This window comes from Portunus trituberculatus, chromosome 10 (genome assembly GCF_017591435.1).
Source record: "Portunus trituberculatus isolate SZX2019 chromosome 10, ASM1759143v1, whole genome shotgun sequence".
Lineage (NCBI taxonomy): Eukaryota > Metazoa > Arthropoda > Malacostraca > Decapoda > Portunidae > Portunus > Portunus trituberculatus.
This window is the reverse complement of record NC_059264.1, coordinates 13,639,008-13,645,532: the sequence shown is the minus strand read 5'-3', so window position 1 is coordinate 13,645,532 and position 6,525 is coordinate 13,639,008. Positions and strand designations below refer to the sequence as shown.

General features: G+C 42.6%; 1 long non-coding RNA gene across 1 annotated transcript; it reads left to right on the top strand.

Moving 5' to 3' along the window:
- Positions 1 to 833: 833 nt before the first annotated feature.
- LOC123502005 lies at positions 834 to 4,226 on the top strand. Its single transcript, XR_006673764.1, has 3 exons — positions 834 to 947; positions 3,456 to 3,729; positions 3,838 to 4,226. It is a non-coding gene; the product is annotated as an uncharacterized LOC123502005 (long non-coding RNA).
- The last annotated feature ends 2,299 nt before the right edge of the window (positions 4,227 to 6,525 follow it).

Genomic DNA, 6,525 nt, shown 5'->3' with positions numbered 1-6,525 from the left:
AAGTATGTTGTAACCATGGCATGAGAACGTGACGTCACAAGCATGTTTAAATCTACAGATGAAATATTAAAAATATTGATTGCATTGCTCATCCTCCACTGCCAAACTATTTCTACTGGGAGACCTGGGAGACTATATTTTCACCACACCGGCACCTGTTTGTGGACCATAGATTGGGAGCCCCTGTAATATCTTATAAAGCAAAAAAGGATGATTGCTTCGTGATGGTGTTCATGCTCGTGCTACTGTTAATGGAGTTGTGTTATTACCTGTGAGGAGTGACAGCTGACCGTCTTCAGGAAGGCATGTGGAGGCAAGTGAAGGCTCAGTCAAGGCACAGGATTCACGACAGCACAGAGGAGTCACGGGGATATTACAAGTCGTGTTATCCCAAGGCAGATGTGTGATACTATCAGCAGAGTTGTTGTTGTTGTTGTTGTTTTCGGGCTTCGACGATCCCACAGATCCTATGAGCCTGGTGGCGGCCTGTGAGGTGATCACAGGTGGGGTAGTTGTCCACACTTCTTCAGGAAGACGCAGGTGAGGCGGATAACCGCAGCTTGGTGTGAGTTGTCTCAGGCAGACTATCACTTCCCGCAGTGTTGTTGTTATTGTCCTAACCTCCAAAATGGCTAGCGTCAGTGTTTATAAAACGAAGAATTGGCTCTCATTTAGATGATCAAAATCCTTAGCAAGTGTGTTTATTTCTGCATAAATATCATATTGATTCATAACAGTTTCGATCTAATATATGGTTGATTGATGATAATAATTAAATGTAGGGTTTGCGAAAGGGACCCACCACCCTCCCTTAAAGTAGTATTGGAACCATCCCTTTAATTGTAGGGTATACGGGAAGTGTAGGGACTGCATTGTGTCTTAACATAACGAATTGCTTATAGGGCCTACAATGTAGGCCCTATATTTGTCTTAACTAACATACGGCCGTAAGTCCTGCAGCGAATTCCTCTACAATCTGTGATCCCCATATATGGGGATCATGTCTTGTTTAACTATAGTAAATTTCTTATAAAAACTATCATGCAGCGCTATACATAATTATAAATCTAATAAATCTAAGTGCTTAGCTATTATGTTTTTAAACATTGTCAAACTAGTGCTAATTACAACCCTCTCTGACAATGCATTCCAGAAGTCTACCACCCTATGACTAAAGAAATATTTTCTTATATCTAACCTGCAACCTTGCTTTCTAATCTTCCTGCCATGATTTCTAGTCCTACTTCCCTCTTCTAAGGTAAAGAAAGATCTCACATCTATGTAGTTTGTATCTAAGAACATTTTAAATAACTCTATCATATCCCCTCTTATACATCTCCTCTCAAATGAAAACATGTTTAATTCCTTTAATCTATCTCTATACTCCAGACGCTTTAATGCTGGTATCATCCTAGTTGCTCTTCTCTGAACTGCTTCTAATATGTTGATATCCTGCCTATAATGGGGTGACCAGGCCTGTATGCAATACTCTAAATGGGGCCTAACATAGGAATTATATAAGCTACGCACCACTTCCTTACTTTTATAACTAACATTTCTATTTATAAAACCCAGGATCCTATTTGCCCTATTTCTTGCTTCTAAACATTGCTTTGAAAATTTCATAGTCCTGTCTATCACTACTCCTAAATCCTTTTCTTCCTCTACTGCCTCTAGCCAACATCCCTCCATCTCATAGCTAAAGTTTGTGTTGTCTTTACCTAAATGCATAACCTGACACTTTTAGAATTAAACTCCATCTGCCACCTGTCTGCCCATGCTATCAGCCTGTCCAGGTCTCGTTGTATTCTGTAATTGTCCTTTTCACCCTGTACTGCACATGCTATCTTAGTATCATCTGCAAACTTTGATACTTTGCTACTAATTCCTATATCTAAATCGTTAATGTACACCAAGAAAAGAAGAGGTCCTAGCACTGATCCTTGGGGTACCCACTAACCACTTCCTTCCACTCAGACATTGCCCCATTTAATACTACTCTCTGTTTCCTATCAGAAAGCCATTCACTAATCCAATCAACTAACCTACCCCTATCCCATGTAGTCTCAATTTGTACACTAGCCTCCTATGCGGTACCTTATCAAACGCCTTGCTAAAATCTAGATATATAACATCTATGCTATTTCCATCATCTAACTCCTTGGTAATATATTCTAAGATATCGAGCAAATTTGTAAGACAGGACCTCCTGATCTAAAGCCATGTTGGGTATCTCTAATTAATCTATTCTCATTTAAATGCTCCCAAATACTACCCTTAATGATTTTCTCTAGTATCTTACATACTATACTAGTTAAACTGATCGGTCTATAATTATTCGCATCATCCTTCCTACCTTTTTTAAATATTGGTGTAACATTAGCTAACTTCCAGTCCTGAGGTATCTCAGCAAACCTAAGTGATCTTTCAAAGATTAACTTAAGTGCTTCAGAAATACTGTCTACACCCTCCCTAAGTACTCTGGCATGTAGCTCATCAGGACCACTAGCTTTCCTATCGTCTAGTTCAAGAATAAATTTCCTAATAATTCCCGGTTTTATATCAATATTTTCTAAAGCTCTTAAACTACTCGTCGCACTGTTTGTAACAGGATTTCCTATTCTTTCCTAGTAAATACTGAAGAAAATTGTTCATTCAATAATTCTACTATGTCTTCATTTTGATCCACTACTACACCATCTTTTCTGAGTGGTCCAATCCTATCCTTATTTCTTTTATCACTGACCTTGTAATAACTATATAATTTTTTGGGATCTTTACTCCCAGCTCTAGCTAGTTTTATCTCTGCCTGCCTTTTACTTTTTTATAACCTTACTCAAATCATCCCTGACCTGTCTGTACCTAATCAAATCTACATCTTCCCCACTTTTCTGCAACTCTCTATATGCCCTCTTCTCTCTGATCTGTCTACCTATCTCGTGAGTCCACCATAATGGCTTCCTGTTTCTCTGCCTTATATCTTTGTAAGGGATACACTGCATCACTATACCCTTTACTACAACCTTTAAAATATCCCACATCTCCTGTGCAGTTTTATTTCCAAAACTATCTTCCCAGTTTACCTCTCCTAATAACTGACGTAACCTACCATAATTGCCTTTCTGATAGTTTGGGACTCTAGTCTTATTCACTATATTATCCCTATTGGAATTAATGATAAATCTAATTATATGATGGTCACTGTTTGCTAAAAACACTCCTACCTGAACTTCCTTTAAACAATGCTCAATATTTGTAAGTACTATGTCTAGAACCTTTCTCTCCCTAGTAGGTTTATCTACCATCTGCACTAAATAGTTATCCTGAAAACTTTCCATAAACTTATTTTCACTATCATCTCCTACCATCCTCTCCCAGTTTACTGACTTAAGATTAAAATTCCCTAAGATAATTGTCTGACTAGTACACCCCCTATTTATCTCATCTACCATAAGGTTGTCTACATCTGGGCCGCGTTCCGTTGGGGACCGTAAGGCTTACAGTATGGCATACTTCCCCCGAATCGGGGGGGGACCAGCATACAGCTCGCCTTGCGGAAGCGTGCGCGACCTTGCGCTCCTCGGAGGTGAATGTTTGGCGGTGTCTGGCAACTGTTGTTTATCAACAAATCGCAGACGGCCGCCGCTTCACCACTATATTTTCAGTGTGGGGGATGTAAATGCTATTTTGACAGCTTATGCGACGTCACAGAACATCAAAAACAATGTGGTAAGTCTGTTATTCCTTGTAGAATGCTGGAATAAGGCAATATGACCAAAATATTAGTATTTATAGCAATAAAAGACGGTGTTATATGTGTCGCATTTCTTCCCACAGCCTCTGAGGCATAAGAGACAGCCTCTACCGCCATGGTAGCTGCTGCAGAGGCCCCTCCAGCACCTGTGGCTGCAGGGACAGTTTCCCTTTGCATTCGAAAGTGTTTCTTGAATTCTTTCCCGGAGTAAAGAGGCACTATAGTGTCTGCATAGTCCTTGACCCGCACAGGACTTGGCGGCCTATCCTCTCCCTCTTCTCCTTGCCTTGGCAGCCTCTCTTCTCCCTCTTCCTCTTGCCTCAGCAATATTTCCTCCTCTCGTGCTACGAGGAGCTCTGCAGCGTCCAACAGAGGGTCTTTTGCGAGCTCTTGAGCGAGGAGGAGGAGAGCCAGCTTGGACGGCCATCTTGTCAACCATACCCGTATGGCTATACGCGTTCCCTTGCGTTCCGTTGGGGGTTCAGCGTGCTAACCTCCAACGGAACGCAGCCCTGCTGACTGGTTAGGTGGTCAATAAAAAGCTCCTACTCTAATAACCTTACTTTTGTTTACCCTAGTAGTAGTAGTAGTAGTTTACTCTACTCTGTTATCTACCTTAATACCATTAACCTGACTGGAAATGAAGGATTTTTTTACATAAATAACTACTCCTCCACCTATCCTACCAATTCTCTGGTGTAAATACATAATGTATCCATCTACTTCATATTCTTTCCTATTTTCCCTAAACTTTTCCTCATTTACCCATGCCTCTGTGACACATACAACATATAAGTCCTCCTCAACTATATAACTAGATAACTCGTCCTTCTTATTCTTAAGACTCCTGGCATTTACATAAAAACATTTAAATCCTGCTACCTTCCTAGATGCTGTCTCCGTTCTGGAATCCTAATCTTATTCGCTCCTGATGGATGGATGGATTTTGAATAAGGCGCCGCAACGGCTAAGGTCATTTGGCGCCGCTTCAATAATTTAAGGTGACAGTAGTTAAAAAAAAAACTATATAAAAACAGTTAAAAACAATACAGTATCTAAAAACTAAAAAATACAATAAAACTAAATAAAATATTAAAATGCATATAATAAAATAAGAATAAAATTCAAAGCTTTGGGAGAAGGCCAGCTTCTCCCAGAAACCTAAAAACGTCATGGCCCTGGGCCAGACACTCTGGTCCAAGGACCTTTGAGATATAATAGACACCGCTATCTCTACCGCGACAGCGGTAGAGGTAGCGGTGTCGTAACTCGATCAAACTAGGGCACTCTACCAACAGGTGCCGCACGGTGAGCGGCACCAAGCAGTCATCACAGTAAGGTTGAGGGTCCCTGGTCAGGAGGTACCTTTGTGTAAGGTACGTGTGACCTATACGAAGTCGCGCCAATAAAGTCTGTGCACGGCGATCCCGGACATGGGTGTATGTCCACTGAGGGATGTGGAAGTAGTGATCTCTCCCATTTTCGAGGTTGCGACCCCGTTAGCCATCTCCTCTGCCAAATTGCTGCAACTGCCACACGAATTGATGAAATACATCTCGAAACGGAACAGGGCAGGAGATGGAGCGCGACTTGCTGCCTCTTTAGCGAGGCGGTCTGCGTGTTCATTCCTGGAACACCAACGTGACCAGGGACCCAACAGAACCCAACACGATATCCTCGTTTGGTAAGAAGATATAGCCACTCCAGGGCTGATAAAACCAAAGGGTTAAGGAGATAGTGCAAGAGAGAGCAGTAAGAGCACTGCGACAGTCACTAAAAATTGTAAAAGACGAAACCGGGAGAGTAAAATTATCTGTAAAGCTAGGACTATGGCAGACAGCTCCGCAGTAAAGACGGATGCCACTGAAGGAAGGCTGCCACACCGATAAAAAGAGGGGAAAACCACACTAAACCCAACGCCTGCGTCGGATTTGGAACCATCAGTAAAAACAGGGATATCATCAAAATGAGTAAAATAGTGTTCTAAAAACTGTGTGTGGGACAGAGCTGGTAGAAAATCCTTCTTACCATCCATGGCAGGAGGGCATAATGAGACAACAGGAAGCTGCCAATAACCAACTCGTGGCAGCCGGAAAGAGTACAGAGGAGTGGGGTCGATAGATAAATCAGCCATGAAATTTGCGACTCGATGGCCAAAAGGTTTAGGGAGACTCGGTCGAGTGACATACGCCTGCGAACGCGAGTCCCGCAATATTGACAGACAAGGGACAGAATTAGGAAGACGGTGGGTGCGAAACCAACATCGGAGCATCGAAGACCGGAGCTGGAGGTCGAGCGGCCAGAAACCAGCATCCACTAGAAGGCTAGGTATTGGAGATGTCCGAAATGCACCCGTAGCCAAGCGGACCCCAGCATGATGCACGGGGTCAAGCGTGCGTAGTCGTGCATCCGTTGCGGATGAGTAGATCTCACAGCCGTATTCCAGCTTTGGAAGTATGAGTGTACGGTGAAGAAGCAGCAACGTGTCCCTGTCCGCACCCCAAGAGGTGTGACTTAAAACCCGAAGAAGGGATAGTGCCGTCCGACAAGACGCTTTAAGAGAACGGAAATGGGAACCCAGGTGAGACGGTTGTCAAACAAAGGCCAAGATATCGAGTCGCCTCCACACATGAGAGGCGTCTATTGGCTAAATATAAATCGGGTCTGGATGGACACCACGATTGCGACAAAATGCATAGACACGGTCTTTGAGGTGGAGAATCGAAAACCGTTCATGTTGGCCCAACTGGACACCCTATTGATTGCCAGTT